The sequence below is a fragment of the Podarcis filfolensis genome, assembly GCF_964270895.1.
Source record: "Podarcis filfolensis genome assembly, chromosome: 4".
Taxonomy (NCBI): domain Eukaryota; kingdom Metazoa; phylum Chordata; class Lepidosauria; order Squamata; family Lacertidae; genus Podarcis; species Podarcis filfolensis.
In genome coordinates this window covers 67,753,343-67,773,516 of record NC_139607.1, presented here as the reverse complement: position 1 = coordinate 67,773,516, position 20,174 = coordinate 67,753,343, and the positions used below count along the sequence as shown (strand labels likewise).

The 20,174-nt window shown below is 42.5% G+C and overlaps 1 long non-coding RNA gene across 1 annotated transcript; it reads left to right on the top strand.

Annotated features, from left to right (window-relative positions):
- The first annotated feature begins 6,446 nt into the window (after positions 1-6,446).
- On the top strand, positions 6,447-17,019 carry LOC310761637. Its single transcript, XR_014547612.1, has 2 exons — positions 6,447-6,573; positions 16,576-17,019. It is a non-coding gene; the product is annotated as an uncharacterized lncRNA (long non-coding RNA).
- The last annotated feature ends 3,155 nt before the right edge of the window (positions 17,020-20,174 follow it).

Below are 20,174 nucleotides of genomic sequence, written 5' to 3'. Positions count from 1 at the left end.
AGATTCAAATATATGAATGTTTGTTAAGAAAAAGATTACTCCTGTTATTTCCATGGTTGCTGAGATTTCTGTGTAATGGTTGCTCTGGTGATACTACCGTATCTTTTGTTACATTGCATTGTTACATTGCATCACCAGCCTCCCTATTGTGTTGTTGATATATCAGAAATCAAAGCAGCAGTTCCCCAGCTGCAAAATCCCATAGTATTTCAAGAAGTAAGGCATGTGGACTTTCCTGTCAGAATGTCTGGCTGGGAGATACCTTAGTACTTCTCGAAGTTCCTCACGATACTGTAAATTCTTTTGGCTAATTTGAGATCCAGCCATCCATCTATTATGTTACACTTTTATGCCATCCTTCCATCCTATGAGGTAGGTTAGGTTGACTGGTCCAAGGTGGCTGATCCAAGGGGTACTTTGTGGCTGAGTAGGAATTTGAATCTAGGGCACCCCAGTCCTAGTCCAGCTCTGAGTCTGATCTGTCTACCACTCTGATTCGATATGCAGAATGGTGATCAAAGCACAAAACTAGACATCTGCAGACAAGGACCGACATTTCCCAGTGAAATATGAGGCCATTTTGCTTGAAGAAGCCAGTTGTGACTGATGAAACACTGAGATTAAAAAAAAACAATGTTGCACAGATTGTCATTGTGCTTAGCAAATCAGTTTTCCAACTGGAGAGCATCTGGCACAGAATTCAGCTACACTTAACTGAAAACCTAAACAAAAGTTGGAGAACATGATCGCTGTATCTCAGGAACTTGTGGGATGAATAGCTAGGAAAGTTCCAGTGCTATTTGTGCAGAGCTTTAAAAGTCTTTTTGGAACAAGAACAAGTGAGAAAGGAGCCAGAAAAATCCTACATTACTGGAAAGAGATGTACTATATTTTTGTATTGCTGTATTTTTGTATTGCTTTCCAATTCCTTCCTTCCTTCCTTCCTTCACAATAACATAAGAACAACCTGCTGGACCAGGACACTGCCCTATCCAGTCCAGCATTTTGTTCTCACAGTGGCTAATCAGATGCCTATGGTAAGTTCACAAAAAGGACCTGAGTGCAGCAGCCTTCCAGTAACTGGTATTCAGAAGCATACTGCCTCTTACAGACAGTCAGGTCATGCATCCATAGCAGTGACCAGAGGAATGACCACTGGGTGGAATGCAGAGAGAAGAAATGGCATGGCGCATCTGCAGCAGCACAATAGGATGCCTCCATTTGCCCCAGCTGCAACGAAACATGTCTCTCCTGTATCGGTCTCTACAGCCACAGCTGGCACTGGAATCTTCCAACAGTTTGACTTCACCCCCAAAGGGGCACACCTACGCTGTTTCCTGAGAAAGATGAATGTCAATGGCTTCCAACAGTGGTGTTAAAGTGCAGTCATCAGGGCTATTCTATTGCCTATATACTAGGTTAGACTGCTTGTCTCATATCATATACCCTCACTGGCAGTGGCTCTGCAAGGTCTCCAGCAGTCAGGGGCCTTTTATATCAGAAGAGCTCTGCTGGATCCGGCCAATAGCTCATCAAGACTAGCATTCTCAAAGTGGCCAATCAGGGAATTTCTCCTCTTCCTCTTCCTTCTCCCTGTGGTCTGGCTCTGCTCAGCAGCGCCCTCTCCCCTTCCTAGGGCATGCCTTCCAACTCATGCCTGAACTTGCCAGCCATTCATGCCAATCCTGCACCATCACAGATAGGTAAAGGTAAAGGGACCCCTGACCATTAGGTCCAGTCGTGACCGACTCTGGGGTTGTGGCGCTCATCTCGCTTTATTGGCCGAGGGAGCTGGCATACAGCTTCCGGGTCATGTGGCCACCATGACTAAGCTGCTTCTGGCGAACCAGAGCAGCGCACAGAAACGCCATTTACCTTCCCGCCAGAGCGGTACCTATTTATCTACTTGCACTTTGACGTGCTTTCGAACTGCTAGGTGGGCAGGAGCAGGGACCGAGGAACGGGAGCTCACCCCGTCGCAGGGATTCAAACCACCGACCTTCTGATCAGCAAGCCCTAAGCTCAGTGGTTTAACCCACGGCGCCACCCGCGTCCCACACTATCACAGATACACCATCACAAATACAGATACATCACAGATACTGCTTACTGTTCTTTCTGAGACACAAACACCCCACTTCTAAACTGCAAGATCATTACTTGTTAACTGAAAAGAGAGCTGCCCACTAGCGAAATAAGCAGGAAAGATCCTCGGCTTTTCTACTTAACTGTGCTTAGCTCTTTTATCTTCAAAGCCTTTTTTTAATAAAAAAAAACATGCATTAACTAATTAATCCTCACTACACCCTGGGGGAGAGGGAAAGAGAGACTTATGTTCGATACTGTTATTTCCCAGCTAGTCCAATTAGGCGTAATTGTGTCTCATTTAGGCTGACCATTTAAAGAGTCAGGCAAACAGAGGCAGCAGCAGATTAGAGAGCCTCACACATAAAGCCAATGAGGAAAAAGAAATGGCTGTGAATGGCATAGCTGCTGCTCACTCTCCTCTCTCAGGTTAACTAGAGTCGATTCGCACCGCCAAATGCCTATTGTGAGAATCACTTCTGCAGGCACATTAGGACGAGTCATTCTTTCTGCAAAAAGCGTACACTTTTGTTCCAGTGGGAATAGATATCGCCCCATCATTGCTTCCCCCATAAGCTCAAGACACAATCCTGCCACCAGCTATCTTCAGGAAAGCCCCACTGACAGCAACACGGCTTCAATACAGGGGCCACAAACAGGGTTTCTGGACTCAAAGCTGGAAAAAGGTTCATGTACATTAAATCCAATGCAGCAGGAGATAAAGTAGGTGAGGATTTTCCTGCATGTTCCCTCCTCAGTCCTATTGCCCATCCTCTCCTGAACTTGCTATAGTGATGTAGGTATGTCACACAGTAAGCAGTAAGCAGTAGAGGAAGGTGGACATCAGGGCTTTCCCCTTATCTCCTGCTGTATTGGGGGGTTTAAAGATTTTTCAATATTCATTTTCTTGACTCTCTGGCAGCCCTGTCCATATCCCAACCCAGATGTGGTATAGTGCATGGCCTGATGCAACAAGCTCTTCTTATGGTCTTAGTTAGGCAGATTGCAATTCAGGGTGTGGAGAACAGCCTTTACCAAAGGTGTCATGGGCTTTGAAGACACTTGAACTCGGGATGCAAGGGAGAAACATGCTAGGAGGAAGGTACGCTTGGCAAAGCCACACCATGATCAACTCCTGCCCGGAAACCAATGTCCCCACTGTGGAAGGACGTATGGATCCAGAATTGCCTTCCACAGTCATTTACAGAATCATTGTTAAAACCGTGTTTATGGAAGACAATTTTACTTGGCTACGAGTGATCGCCAAAGAAGAAGTGATCGCCAAAGAATCTGCATTGAAGCCAACATTCCAAATTCTTCATTCAAATGTTATCTCTAAACTCATCTGAAGAGCTGGGTATGCAAAGAGGGCTGATTTGCAGAATACACCCTGAACTTCACAGCTATGTAGAAGAGACACAGAATCCCAGTTTACTGGCCACTAAGAGTCCAGCTTGGTATTTATTTGATTCGTGAGTTCCCAACCATGCACTGTCCCCATGTTTAGAAGTCCATTCCTGCAACCATAAGCATAATAAGTAGCAGCTCAGCTGTCAAATTGTGACCAAGGCTTAATTTGCATTGGCCCTGACTAGTGCTCACTTCTGATATCTATTTACTTTATTGGGTGACCTTTCTTTTAAGCAAACATACAACGGCGCCAGTTTTAAGTTACTATGCATTGCAAGTTTAATTTGAGTTTAATATAAGGCATCGTTCGCAGTGAAAATCAAGCTGCGCAAACATAGCGTGAATATTAGATCTGCATGATATCTAAAAGTGGGACCTGCAGCAAAAGATTGCAGTGTAGAGTGTTCCTTTCGCAGGTTTTCTGCCACTCGTCTTATAGGTATCAGACAACTCTAGCCTGTTTTTCAATTTAAAATAAAATTCCCATAAAACGTTACGGGTTCAGTAAATGTGATTAGTAAAGCTAAAAAGGAAAGATCTGAATTCTGAATAGTCTTTTAAAAGATCAACCAAAGCATTACTTTAAAAACAGCTCAGCCACCATTATCTCCCTTCACTGTGGGGAAGAGCTGGTAGGAAAGCATTTGCCATTGAATGCACAAGTCCCAGTTTCAATTTCCAGCATCTCCCAGTAGGACTGGGAAGACTCCTGTCTGAAATCCTGGAGAGCCACTACTAGTCAGTGTAGACCATACTGAGCCAGATGAACCAATGGCAAGGCTCGGTATAAGACAGCTTCCTGTGTCCCTACCTGTCATGCAGTTCTTATTGTCACTTTTCCTGAAAATATATATTTTAACCCTTTTGAAACATAGTCACTCTATTTTTAATGCACAACTGATACAGCAAATGGGGGGGGGAAAGGGGGGAGTCTTTTCCGGATTCAAATATAATTTAATTGTACATGCAGTAAAAAAATGAAACAACTTCTGTAAACAAATGTAAGACATTCTTGAGCAATCACCGAAATAGGCAAATCTAGGGCTTTGCCGGTAATCCTTTTTCTGAGAAATTGGAAGAAACAACAATAAAAAAGGCTTGTGTTGATTTATTGTGTATTTAACTTAGTTCTAGGGTGGAATGTGAATGGAACAAATGAACTGTAAAGCTTCAAACTGTCTGCTCAAATTGATAGATTTTGTTATATTTTTTTAAAAAAATATACATTTGAGGCTGCAAATCTGTAAGAGGCAGCTCAGAGACATTAGGACTCTTCTCCCAACAACTCCCATCACTCTGGCCATCTTGGCTGGAGCTGATATGGTCCAATCTTAGCTGGAGTTATAGTACAAAACATCTGGAGGGTACCATACTGGGGAAGGCCACCTTTAGGTGTTGTACACACCTCTTTCCCTGCTTTCTAGCATCGGCTTTGCTGACAGTCAACTTACACATCCATAGTCATTTATGCACTGGTTTCTCAGCCCAAACATCCTCAAGCTTAGTCAAGACCTGTAGATGCATTTCTCTTAGAGTCAATTGTCTTCCTCTGTATCTCTCCTGCTTCTTAGGCTTTCGCCATGTGCTCAGGTAGAATGTGATTCAATTGCAAGTTTTCCATTGTGGGATATTGCCAGAAGTTACTTCCTACACCCCTGAGTAAGGGGTGAAACTCAAGAGCAGGCATAGGCAAACTCGGCCCTCGAGATGTTTTTGGGACTACAACTCCCATCATCCCTAGCTAACAGGACCAGTGGTCAGGGATGATGGGAGTTGTAGTCCCAAAACATCTGGAGGGCCGTGTTTGCCTATGCCTGCTCAAGAGGCAAATAGGCCTATTGTGGTGCACATAGCCTTGCTGTGGGAATGAGAGAAGGCTTCCTGAGGGAGCATGGAGCAGTCAAAGAAGGGAGTCTATGGGAAATGACACTGACAAGGGATATCTTTTCTTTATGCATGGGTTTCTTAACTTTTTATTCCTCTTTTCCATCAAATGGTGCTCAGGGTGGTCAACAGCAATAATGCAATAAAATGCAATAACAGCAATTCTGGGAAGAGCAATCAGAGGAATTAATGCAGTTACACAAGTAAGGACACAAGATAAAAAAGCAATGCTCACATATCTGAGTTAAATATTTTGCTGCCTTACATTAAAGCCCTTATTTAGAAATTGACCTATTTAGAAATTGAAAGGGTTTGGCTGTGGATCCGGCAAGTAACCTTATTGCTCATTTGGGCAGCCATAGAGTTTTCTAAGTATTCATAGAAGAAACATCATTTCAAAAGAGAAGAATTGAAGAGCCATTTTGAAGTGAAATGAGGTTGTATAAACAGATTTCTCCGCCATCCATTTTCCACTTACAAGCATCAAGGGGCTCTTGTTTGGCGTCAATAGCCAGGCAAAATGAAACACAAGACGATGAAAGAATGGTGGCCACCTCTTGTCCATTGACAGAGAAAGCAGATGCCTTGCATGCCAACAACAGCTGATCGCGTATGATGCTTGAGAACAAAAGGAGCCCTTCTGGGGAATATTTCATTTCCATGGGAAAACCTGGATTCCAATGTCACAGTATGGTTTGTTAGATCAACCCTCAAAGCTTTTGAAATACTCCAGTTTTGAGTTGGTCAAATATGCCCTTAAATTCAGGTTGGTCTGACGCAGTCGAAATAAATGAAAAAATTGTCCAGTAGCATCTTAGAGACCAACTAAGATTGTTCTGGGTATAAGCTTTTGTGCGCGCGCACACTACTTCAGATATGGAGAGGTATCTGGTATCTGAAGAAGTGTCCATGCACACGAAAGCTTATACTCAGAACAATCTTAGTTGGTCTCTAAGGTGCTACTGGACAGTTTTTTAATGCCCTTAAATGTTCACAGACCTTTACTAGAAATCAGAATTATTACCTGACTTTTGCATCATCTTTCATCCCGACTTTCTTGACAGGCACATGGAGTGTACTCCCTGCTATGCAAATCTTTGTGGGCTGCCTCTGGAACTCAGTTCAGAGGAGAAAACAAGGTCTTTATAGCCCAGGATTTTGACAGTGCTCAACAGGCAGCCAGATGACTTTGGGGTAGGTCATCAGAGGCCATGAAGGCAGCAACTCTTCATCTTGACTGTCCCCAAGACACGTGGTATTTGGCTCCTCCTCTCTGAGAGACACATCCCCCAGTGGGCATTGTGTTGCTTGTTAAACATTTATAGAAGAATACCTGGATTTGATTGTTTTCATGCTACCTCCCCATATACCGCCGCAATCATGTCTTTTAGATTGGATTAGATTGTTATATTGGAAGTCTGCAAGCAAGGACTGTGTTGTTTTTAATCTTGGTAAAGAGCCTTCAGAAATTTTCACGGCAATCATCATCAAGTATTTAGACTAAACTGCTTCTGAAGTTCCACTTAGGTATAACAGCTAATAAACATTGACAGATCTATCATCCAGGTGTATCCACAGGTTCCGGACTTATTACTAGAGTCTATTTTCAGCAACAGTCCTGTGCTTCAGTTATTAAACTGAATGCTAATGATAATACTGCAGACACCGTCTTTAAGAATGCAAAAGGGATGCAAACAGCTGAGTCACTGAATATCTCCAACCAGAGCTCTGCTCAACATTCAAGGTTCCTTGTGGTGCTTGCTTTCAATCTGAGGTGAGAATTATATGACGCTCAACAGTTTGGCTCACATTGTAATCTGAGCCACAGAAGAACTCCATCCTACTCACCACCAATTAATTTACTAATTTATTCACTCAACCCTTGACCCTTTCTTCACATGAGATGAGCCTGTAGACCCATCTAGTCTGGCATTCTGTTCCCAAAGTGGCCATATACAATATACCTGTGGGACAGTGGCAAGCTGGACCCAAGCACAAGAACACTTTCCTTTCTATTCCTTTCTATTCAGAAGCATTACTGCCTCTGACCATGGAGCCAGAGCACAGCCACTGTGGCTACAAGCCATTGAAAGCCTTGTGCTCCATGAATTTGTCCAGTCCTCTTCTAAAGCCACCCAAGTTGGTGGCCATCACTGCCTTAGTTCCATAGTTTAACAATGTGCTGTGTGTGAAGACGTACTTACTTTTATCCATGCAGAATCACCCAGAGCTCCACTTCACTATTAACCTTATGGAATTGCAGTGTCTGTGGTTGTGGAGAGCAAGCAGGTAAGCCTTTCCCTCCATCCCTGGCAGATAGGTCATCACTGAACTAACTCAGGTGGCAGGGAGAGAGGGAGGGATGCTGCCTCTGTTTCCATCTCAGCATCAACCATCCAGGTAAGGGAAAGGGAGAGAGTTCTTCTGGTGCTGCTACTGCTACTAGTGTTACAGACAAACAGCCAGGTAAGATGGTTTCAGAGGTGGGCGGTCAATGATAGCGATTAATAGGAGAATTTGAAGAAAGGATTCAGATCCTGTCATGCCATTCTTTCAATGGAGTGGAGCTTGAAAAGAGATTGTAACTAGACTGAGGGAGGACGGGACACCTGGTTATTTTCTGATGTTTAGAGTAGAGATGAGGAACCTATGGCCTTCCAGATGTTTCTGGACTCCAACTCCTATCAGTCCCAGTAAGCGTGGCCCATGATCAGGGATGATGGGAGTTGTATTCCAGAAACACCTGGAATGCCAAAGGTTCCTCATCCCTGCTTTAGGGGAAATAGTTTGGTTTATTTATTTAAATATGCTGAAAGCAACTCCCCAAAATGCTAATGAATACATCATTACAATAAGAGCCAAATACTAAATCATTTCAAGTACAGCAATCCAACCAATCACTCTGTTTGATTATCAGAACATCATAACATTTTAAAGCCATCATGAAATGAACTATTGATCATGAAAGCATATCATTGATCATATATTACATGGGATGGAATTCAGCACAGCAGTAAAACAATTGTTCCATCAGCACAAGCATTTCTACTTGCCGGGTAGAATGATGTCCCCTCCCCCTCTACCATGTGCTGTTCTGGGGGTTCTGCTGAGGAGATTTGGGCAGGATGCAGGAGGTGTGTGAGGGGAGAAGAGGGGCAAGTCCCATTGTAGTAGCAGGACTCATTGCACTGGATTTTGCTAGCGCAACAACATATCTGATTCTGGCCCATAGCAATTAATAAATCTATACTATCAAGTGCATAAAGTATTTATAGAGGCCCTTAAAGTGTACACTTTTCATAGCAGCTCGATCATACAAAGTGCTTAAAAAAATCACCTCTTTATCAGTGCTCCATGTAGCCAGACACAGTTCTAAATAAAGCCCAGGGACAGGTGGGCTGATCACTGCTTCCCATCATGCCAAGGCTGTGAAGCTATTTGGTGGCTCAGTTGGTTTTATATATTTATTATGAACATGCATGTCCTGCCTTTCTCCCTTTGTGGGACTGAAAGGGCCATATATGAGACTCCCAGGAGGTCTTTTATCCAGGCATCGAGAAGACCCAGCACCCATTTAGTTCCATCAAGGTGGCTGCCTCATGTGCTTTCAGGCCATACCTTTATGAATGGAAAAGGGCAATATCTTCTAGAAACATAGAAAATGTGTTCACATCACCCCAGTGAGACCTAAGTTTCTCTGGAGATTGGAAATATTCTCTTCCCATAATGACTGCATTTACCAAGATAAAAAACAAACAAACTTTGGGTTAATAAAACAGCACACTTGAATATCAACAATGACAACAGTTCTGTGCCCAGGCACAGTTCACTAGAGGGAGCACTAACACTATTTCCTTCTCGACGGCATCATCTTTTTACAGAAATGGTTGAATTGTAGGTTGATGTGTTTTCCATTTCTAAAATCTAAATGACAATAATAAATGGGCTGAGAAATCACCATAATATAATTGGGGGAAGCTGTCTCTTCAAAAGAAAATGGAAGTATTTTGATAAGTGTGGTTCTATTAAATAGATCCTGATTTGTATGCTGAGGGACCAACCTTTGTGAAGCTGACTGGTTGATGTTTCCCTTCATAGTTAATCAGGGACTGGATCAAAGTATGCTAAATGTTCCTTCCTGAAAGGGAAATCTCTCTCCCCAGCTTTTGGAAGGAGACAACCTACAGGTGAGGGGAAGGGCAGGTAAGTAGTTTAGAGGTAGTTTGCAGCTTGAACTGGGAGGCAGAAAAAGAGAATGAGCAAGCTGTGATTTGGCCAGAGATTAAACATCTCAAGAATGTGGGAGCTCTCTTAAGGAAGCCAATGTGGGAATGAACAGAAGCTCTTCTACCTGCCACTAGGATTCTGCATGAGTAGTAGATGGCACAGAAGTGCTGCTCACTTGATCACCCTCTGACTGAGCTGCTGCTGCTGCAAACTGGGGTGTTGAAGGGAAAGGGGCAAGGTGGCTGCAAGGTTGGCACAGTGCAAAGACACCAGCAAAGCCAATCCAGTGTTCCTGCTGGCGCATTTGCACCATGCTGAACTCACTGTACTATTCCATCAAGCTGTCCACTACTGCCTGATTAATTTCAGTAGGGCCAGTTAGCATATTTGCAAATAAAACAAATACTGCAAGTCTTCAGTGTGCTCTCATCTAAAGGATACTTAACCTTTTAGTATTACTACTGGATTTCTCACCACTTGGGGAAATGAAGAACATGTGTGCTACTGGCCTTGGATAAATCCTAGCGACATTCCATAATGTATTTTTATTAGGTGAAGAGCACTCAGCAAAACACTCTCTTCCTCCAATGCATAGAAGCAAGAAGTTTAAGATATCTCCTGATGTACGATGACCATGACTCCTGTTCTACCAAGGATAGTCCTCATTTGCAGGGTTGTCAGAGAACAACCCTCTCCTGAAGAAGTCATCTGAAGTACTGTCCTAGAACTATAGAAACATAAAGTTTGAAGGGACCCTGAGGGTCATCTAGTCCAACCCCTTCCAATGATGGAATCACAGTTAAAGAATCTCTGACATATGGCAATCCAAATACAGTTTATCCCCTCAAATACTTTAAAAAAAAATTCCAGTGAAGGAGAGTCCACCACATTCCTAGATAGTCGGTTCCATAGTCAGAAATATCTTCCAAATGTTTAGTCAGAATCTTCTTTCTTGTAATTTGAATCCATTACTCCATCTTTCACGTGACAGTCCTTCAGATATTTGAAGATGGCTATCATATCACCTCTTTTCCAGACTAAACATACCCAGCTTCCTTCCTGCCCAAGTCCAGTGAGCAGGGGCCTCTGATTTGCACAACAACCTAGACAGCAGACTGAAGTCAGCTGGACTGAAGGCAAAGAAGTCAGCTGCTCAGAGTCCTCCCCACTTTGTTGAGATGTCTTCTATTAAAGTTACAGGCACTATTTCTGAATGTGCTATAAATATGAATTAGCATATTAAAATTTAATGCTGACTGGCATCCTCCTCCTCACTGGTGGTGCCCCAACTGTGGAATTCTCCCCCATCTAAAATATGGATGGCTCCATCCCTTGTCACCTTTAGATGAAAGCTGAAGAGGGCATCTATTCATTTAGGCATTTGATGGGCATTGGTGTCTGTTGTGATTGTGTTTTAACTTCCTGGTTGTAATACGAGCAGAAGCTGGTTGCTGGACGGGACTCTGCTGCTGTGGGGAGGTTGGCGTAGTGCAAATGCACTATGGGGAGCACCAGATTGACTCCACCAATGTGTGTGTGTTTTATGCTCGCGCACTCTGGTATTGTTTTGCAATGAAGGGCAGGTAACAAATTTGTCAGATCATCAGTTAAAATTAAGCAGTTTACACAATGAGTCTTTTAAAAGCTGGTGACATATTTCCATCCCCAAGAGTCAACTTTTGTCCATATTTTCTTGTCCTGGAGTACCTAAGGCTGCTCCTTTTCTGCGCACCTAATGAGTCCTTTGCAGGCTGCTGCTTTTGTGTTCTAGTGATTCAGTCGAAGTCACTTGTGGCATGAAATGCCACTCATCATTCATAGTGGGTGATATATTTCTCTCTGTATCTTTCTTCCTATATATACTAACAGCTCTTTTGTGTATATATATTTTCTCTGGCACTTGCAAGTGTACCAGTTTCTTTCAAAACAGACCACTCAGTCATGAAGAATGATCTGTGTGGCACAGGAAGTACTACATTTCTTTCTCTTTCAGTTCTTCAGAAGGGCTGGGTACCAATTTCCCCCCATCAGCTCCACCAGGGAATATGCATTGTATAATGATATACAAATCAAATGAATCTAGCCCCTTCTTTTGGGACAGCTGCTTGAAGATAAAGTAAACCAACCCTCCATGTAGAGATGGCCTTTGACTGGAGAGATGAGGCCTAAGGGAAAAGGCTGGGAGGAGAGCTGAGGGCAACAGCAAAGTGAAAGGGTTGATGAAGAATCTAGAATGCCTAGGGATGGATATGCATGAAAAGGAGCTCATTGAGGTCCAACCAGTGCTCAATTAGAAGCATTGAGAAGAAGTAAGGAAACAGAACCAAGGTAACTGGATAGCGTAATTATTGGAGCTGGGGGAGGGAAACCAGTCTGGTGTAGTGGTTAGAACTTCTGAATAGTTTCCTCAGACATTCCTGCATTGTCAGTGATCTTCAGATTACAGGCTTTCCTACCATTCATTAGTGCCCTTTAGCTGCTGGGTTTTGTAAAGAAGGATAGTGGGACCCTAATACGACTAAAATTAAGGGAAAGCAGAGGTTGGCCTTGCAGGTTTCATTAAGGGTCTTCCTCACTTTACTCCCCACCCCCTGTAAATGCAAGTCTTGATGGTTGGGTGCCATGGTCACTGAACTTGCTCTATGAACACATTGCAGGAGAATTTGTGCAATATTTTTCTAATTTTCTTTTTTTACAGGACTTTTACAAAGATGCCCAGGGAAATATGAAATATTACTTTTACTGCCAGAGTGAAATATTCAATAGACGCAACTACAGCATGAAACAAAGTGTTCTTCTGAATGCTTTTGGGATATTTTTTTTTAAAAAAGGAAAGAACCTGAGGTTGGAATTTTTATATACTTTTAGCGGTTAAAAGCAAGTCAATATAGTTTGCTAAAGGAACAGGAGCAAACAGTCATGAATAAAGAGCATGACAGCAAGTAAGAAATCTTCTGTGACTTCTGAATTCACCTTTATAAATATTGTACATTGTGCCACATTCTCTGTAATCAAAATGGAACAAGCGTTTCCTTCCTCACCTCTCAAATATGTACAAAACTGAATAGACATGATCTGTCTGAATAGAATAGCTCTGAGCTCTTTTGAGATGTTCATCTTCTGGGTTCAACCAGTATAGAAGAGTGGGAAGGCAAGGGTGACAGCTTTGTCTCTCATCATCTTTCCATCACCCTCCATGAATTAAAGGGTGAATATCTGCAGCAGGGGGCCAGTTCTACTTGTGTTGGCTCTCTGTGCAATGTGAAAGCCTTGGAAATTAGGGTTCTATATAGTGATGGGGCAGAGCCAACCAGGGGCCCACTAGTGAATAGAGCCTCGCTGGTGGACTACGTATTGGCCGTGGCCACAGCGGTCAACCAGCAATGCATAAAAGCCATCTGCACCTGACTCCTCCCTTTCGTGCTCCTGTAATTGTGCATCATTAGCCTTTTATTGAATTCAAGGTCAAGGCTTTTGTTATAAAATTTAACTCTATTTTGCTTCCTAGGTTCCTTGTTTAACCATGGTTTTGCTTTGTTTATTGCCTGACCTTGCTATGGTGGCCAGTGGTGGCCAGGAAGGAATTTGCCTGCAGACAAATTGGTCTGTCTGGAAGTTTTGATTTACACATAGCGAAACGTCACAACTTTTGGTGGTTGAGGCACTGAGTGGAATCCTAGTCATTAAGCTTTTGAGTGAAGTGGTGCCTCATCCTGTCATGAACCAACAGTGTAGTCAGGGTACTCCTTAGAGGAATCTCAATGGAAGTCTCTGTCCAGAAGCCAAATGGGGGCCATAAAACTTCCAGTGACAGTCTTTGGAGGGCCACCTTGGTAGATTGGCATCACGGGGAGGCCCTAATCCTTGGCATCACCCTAAGTTTCAGCCCTCCAGCAGGAAGCTAGAACAGATATACACCAAATGCCTGAGCCAAAATTCTATCTACATCTGTAATCAATAAAGTTGTTGCCATTTTTAATCCAGCTCGGTGTCTGCCTGAGTTTCTTTATCACACCTTAGCTATACCTGCTGCGCAGGGAAGGGTGACACTGCAAATAGCGATGTAACCCAGAGGATGAACACCAGAATAGGGCTAGCATCTTTCTGGTTTTTTTTTATAAAGCCCCTGTTTTGTATATTATATATATTCTCTCTATTATCCTGTGCTTGATCTAAACATTGTTTATTGGTGAAATATCATTATCTGCTCTTTTTGTTTGTTGATTTTTAGGGTTGGTTTACAGGATCTTGAAAGTTAGGGCTTGCAGCACTGCATAACAACATGCTTTACATGCAGAAAGTCTCAGGACCAGAGGCAGCTGGTGGAGAGGAGTTGTGCTGCACACCTAACCCCTAGTCAACCATGTTGCTGTGCTTACTGGAAAGGAAAGGACGAGATGGCTAGGAGGTCAGTGCAGTGGAAGCCCAGAGGAGCAAGCTGCTGATAGGTTCTGCTGCCGTGTGTTCACTGTGCTGACCTCTCCCTCCTAATAAGCACAGTGGTGCAGCTGACGGGTGGCTGTGTGCATGGTAATGTCCCTCTCTCCTCTGGCATCTTAAATCAAAACAATTGATATAGCAGGACTTGGAGGGGGGGGACCCTGGTGAGAATGATAAGAATTATCTGTGAAATATCCTTAGTCCACAGAACTACATCTCCCAAGCTTCCCTGGGGAGAGAAAATTAATACTATACTTCTTTCAGTCTTTAGTGTATATGTGGCCTAACTGAAAGAAGGTTCGATTCAGTGCATCCCTCATTCCCTCCTCCCAGTGACAAGCAAGTAATGGAAGGGCTTTGATTCGACAAAGAGGCACATAACAAAGGAGGAGATGCTATTAATCACTAGAGATTATATAAATCCTAGAATTCTTACATATGAATGGTTTAGCAGAAAAACATACACAGGTTTTTCATTAGCATTTGCTTTATTTATCACATTCCTGAAATAAAGCCTAACAGATGTGACTGTGTTTGCAGATCAGGCAGCACATATTAATGGGGAAAGAGACTTGATATTTAATTGAAGCATGTGGGACAACAGCAATGACACCTGACACCTGGGGATACCTGCCACAGTTTGGACTATGTGCTGCCACTGATTGTTTTCCTTTGACTTCGCTGATGATGATGATTTATCAGATATTTTTTTCCAATATAAAGAACAAACAAACCCACACGCATCAGTGTGCAGCTGAGCAATGGATTGAGTCCCCTTGAATTCAGAACTGTTTTTCCTCATAAGGCTTGCTCTCCAGACACTTGAATCCCTCAGTGCCAAGCTTTGGGTGAATTCAGACAGGAAGGGGAAACACACACACACACACACACCAAACAACACGTGTGAGGCCTTTTTCAGCACTAATAGGGGGTAAGTGGATCCTGTGACTCCACAGCTGAAGGAGGTCTTCAAGATTATAAAAGCACTCAGGTAAGTTCTGAGTGGTGCCATTTGTCCACAGAGCATTGTGAAAAGATGTTATATGAAGCTCCATACACTGAATTGAGCCATCTTGGAATGCAGGGAAGCTGCATTATATTAGATCAGGCTGTTTGTCTGTTCTGACAGTCTGTTCTGACCAGCAATGTCTCTCCATCATCTTGGGGAAGCCCTACCACCTACAACCTATCATTTTAAGTGGAGATGCTAAGGACTGAAAATGGGACATTCTGCATGCAAATTATGGGCTCTGCCACTTAGCTAGGGTCCATCTGCATCCAACCCATCACCATATATTCTGGCAATGGTTGGTCACTGTGGGATACAGGATACTGGCCTTGGGAGGGACTTTGGCTAATACTGCAGAGCTTCTCTTATGTTCTTGGTACCCCTGCCCCCTCCCCCCTTTGCATCAGGGCTCGCTGTGGTGCAAAGAATTGGGCCACTGTCCAATATGGATGGCTTTGGGGTTGTTGCTCGTCTAATAATCAGAAGCCATATTTGGAAAACCGATGCTTTACTCCTTGCATTGACATATGTTGGGAAGCAAAAACAGGCAGGACTCTTGAGTGTTGTTCAACACTAGGTGCATGAAACCTGAAGACATAGTAGCTCCCCCCCCCCCCCTCAGGGGATTAATATTGACACATTTCAGAGTAGTAGACCCAGGAGTTTCTGTGCTAGCTCCCTTGCAAGTTTTTGTTTTTCAAAATGTTTTCAAAAGTAAAAAGTAATAGCCATGATGGAATTCTAAGAGCCTAGGTAGACAGGTATTTTTAAAATAGTAGACTCAAGCTTATTGCATCATCATGTTGCTAATGCTAACTTCTTTAGCATTTGTGTGTTGCCTGTGTGCACAATATACTGGATGGTGTATAAAATGTACTAGTCTTTGGGGGACAGAACTATCAGCATTTAGAAGGGGAAAAAAACTGTTGAAAGCTACTTAGAGCCTATAGGATAAAGGGATATAAAGTACATCTATCTATCAATGAAGCTATCAGATAATTAATATTGCGGAGATTCTCATTAGTATTCTGCCATTCGAAGTACTGTAATATAAAAATTAATATAAATCAATATAAAGAAACAAATACAGTCTTCTGAAGCTGAAGGTTGAACAGTCCTTAGTGGGACTACTCTAAATTAGTTGCAGCAGATAGACAGGTACAGCTTTCAAAATCTGCGTCCTTCTGAAAATCCTGCAATGCTTGGTTCCATATCCCAGGCAAATGAAAACTCCCCCACTTCCCCTTTTTAAAAGTGACTTCAAGTATATTTATTGCTTGGAGGTGACCATTAATTTTGCATTGTGGAGCACGTTACATTTCTCCTGTGTGCACTATTGCTCTCAGATCATTTCCAGTTCCTTTGCACTCGTTCCATTTGGTTTTGCTGTGGTCTGCATTCTGAAGATTAATAAAAAAATATATTCTGCTACCTCTTCAGTCTGAGCCTTCCTTCTGAATTGATGACCTTGATGTATTAGTCAAAGCTCAAATATAAATACTTTTTTTTTTTTTTTGCAGAATGGGACCTACATGGCATCCCTGGATGTTCTTGTGATATATAATTTCTCCCTCCAACAAGGTGAAACTCATGCATATGAAAGAGGAATACAACAGTTCTCACCGTCTGGTATGGAGAACCATTTGGAGAGAGAAGACCCAAGGCAAATGTCAATCCTGATGGTAATTTCTGCTTAAGTTCTACAAGCAGAAAAACAATACAAGTGCCAAGATTGCCATTTATGTGACTTCTGAGGCTGGAATATGGAATGACTATGTACATGGAAATGAGTGGTTGAGTTCTACTGTCTTGCATAGAGCAACTCAGCTCTGACTTGCTGAAAATTAATATTTCCATGACAGATGGTACATTGTTCCTCTATTTTCCAAAATTGGATTCAGCTCTATGCTAGAAATTCCTTCCATAGAGGGTGCCCATTGAACACTAAATATTACTCTGTTCCATTTTCTGTTTGTTTCTTTTTCTACACTACACATACTGGGATCTTAAAAAGTACTCCGTTGTGCAGGAATGGCATTTGTTTTCTCATCACATAACGGGAAGCAATTGTTATGTTCTTAGGTCTTAAAATGAAACCGGGGAATCGGCTTCAGAAACACAATAACCTGGAAACTTGGTTCCTACAGACCTTTCATTTTACATCTTCTCCATCATGGGACATCCATGCCAGGGAATGTTGCAGTCTCTTTGCCAAATGGGGGTTTATTCTGTTTAGGGCCACTCCGGCCACTGCCATTAGGTGAGTCAGGATGGATTCTAGCATGGTGAGATTTCCTTCCATGTCCTGACCTATGTCCTGCCAGGGGGTGGGGGACATGAGCAAGAAGCCGCAACCTGCATTGTATTGCAAGGATGGAAAGCAGGTGAGGATGCAGTTGAAGGTGATGAGGAGAGAGCTGTGCGACCAAGAGGCAAACCTTTCCCTTCCCCTTCCCTCTGTCTTTTCTCTCATGTATCCTGAAATTAAGAGAACAAAAAGGGGGGCAAATCTCTTCTGTCCGGGGGCAGCACTGCAATAAATGCACTTCGGGACATACTCTTTAAAATATATTAGGTGTGTGCACCTAAAACTGCACTGCAGAAATGAAGCAGCCTTCCATTCATGGCTCCTTTGGCCACGTCACAGCAGCTCCTTTGCCTCAGACCTTGAAGCAAGTGGGAACACCTGCCCTGAGAGGAAGCGTTTGCAGCTCAAGCTCTTTCTGATAAGAGGGTAAGAAGAGATTTATAAATGTATTATACATACACATAACAAAGTACTCCATGAGCTGTTACTTTTATCTTTTGTTGGACAAGTGATCCTGACAGACAGGTCTATTATTCTTATCTGAAAATGCTTCTTCCATTCTCACTCTCCCAACACCTCACAGTGCAGCCACAGATTTTAATGGATTTGGAACTGGTAGCTGACTCAGGTCAGCTAGAAGGCCAGGATGTCAGTGAAAAACAAGTGCAAATGGTGGGGAGAGAAGGGGGGAAGATAGAGAGCTGGAGAGAGCGAGAGAGCACAAAAAATAGACACTGGGCTCAGATATACAGGCAAAAGGATCCCCCATCAAGGGCAGAGGATGCCGACAAGCTCCTTCTAACTATGTTGCATTCGGTCACAATGAAGCCTACAAATTACATTTGCTGTTTCACATAAAGTCGATTCTAGTCTTGAGCAAAAGATGATGCCCAACTCACCCATGCTTGAAATCAGCATTTATGTTAAATCATTGACTTGAGACTGTACTTCCTTCCACTGTTTGCGCTCTACTCTTGTATAAGCAATGAAGATATTAATTAGTGCCCTTGGCATAGCAGACCGATCTGTAAATGGGCACGGGGGGGGGGGACAGGACTATGTGCTGCCACCTCATAAAATGATAGGGGTCACTAGTGATGCAGGAAGACTCCCTGAGGAAGGTATTTTTACAGTACAGCTCTTGACTGGACATGTTGGCCTTGCCGTGCCATCATTGCTAAAATAGTCTTCAGCAAAGCAACTAAACCAAATCTCTCCCCATCACCTTACACAGTCAAAGTTATCACCACAGAGAGCTATGTAGTGGAATGGAAAGAAACTTTGGCCAAGGAGCTTTGGCCTGTGGTTTATTTTATTTATTTTTATTTATTGAATTAGTTAGATGCTTTCTCTTGCCCAAGGCAACCCAACGCAACTTACAAGCAAACAGACAGAACTATAAAACACACCTGTTTTCCCAACCGCTTTTTCCTGGGGAAACCTGATCTTTAGTGCTGAATTGGAACAAGCAGCAATCAGGTTTTCTGAAGGTTGCCATTTGTTCCAATTTAGCACTAAAGAATAGGTTTCCTTGCTTCTATAGGTAGCTATAAAATCATTTCTTTCCTCTTTTGATAATGTTTAGAAGAAGCTGCTATATAGCTGTAACATAGCAAAGCTTTCAATTAGTTTGGACTTGTGGGAGGTCTAGGCAGTAAATCAAAGCAGAGTTGAACAATGATTAACATTATTGCTAGCTTTGCATGCCATACTTACCATTTGTAATAGTAATTTTATCTGTTGCTTAAATATTTTCAATATTTTCCTTCTAACTAATTAAGCTTAATTAATCCCAGTTTACCATGCTGTAGTCTTGGCATAGATTAGCTACTCCAATTTGTGGTTTAAGATTGCATGTTCATATTCTATTTTGTTTTTCCATGTGATCCTTGTAATTTATTTTCCTAGCACATAATGTTTTTTATATCTTCCCGTTTCCTAAGATTCACTTCTCCATAATGTGGCTTTGGATTTACTTTTGATATCCTTTGTGCTTTAACTTTCAAAATGCATTTACTGGTTTTCTGCTAAATAAATTCATAAAAACTGATTTCAGTCTCTGGTCATTTCTGACTAACACCTTCTCACCCATTAGGGTGAATTAAGGATTGCACTTTCACATTGCTGACCTTGGTTTCATTTTGCTGCATTTTGCATATTAATTAATTATGGGCTTTTAAAGCTACCCACTCATGAGCAGTGAGTTTGAAGATATAAATAGAGGCTTGCAGGAAAAGCTCTATTAAACTCTTGGGTAGATAAACACGAGGTATTTACTAAGAATATGGTAGTCACTGCCTTGTCTATTGTGGCTAAGTTCCCCTCTTAGGAAGGCAGATTCTCATGTACATTTGCTAATGTTAGGACAGGTTTGTTTTCTTCTTGGTCCCTGACGAGGCTCCTTGGAGTGCAGCCGTGCTGTGAATATTTCAGATAGGCTCACTGCTCCCATTATGTCAAATAGCCGCACATTACTCTTCTTTATCTTCTGGCAGGCAAGAGCATCCATCTGCATTCGAGAGCACTTTTTTTCCAAAGGCATTGCTGAATAGCGTCAGATGCTCTGTTCTAGCCAGCTAGCTACCTTCTTGGCTACTTGATATTATCGCTGTCAGCCAGTGTAATCACTCAAAATCACACTGAGTTGGGTAATGGATGTACTTTTGTGAACCCTGGCGCCAAACATTTGTGTACGTAACCTTGACCAAGTTTTTCTTAAAAGAGTACCAGGAAAATGACTAGTTCCATTGGCAATGAAAGGTTATGATTTCTAACTTCTTTTCAACAGATGACAAGGTTTCTTCCATCTAA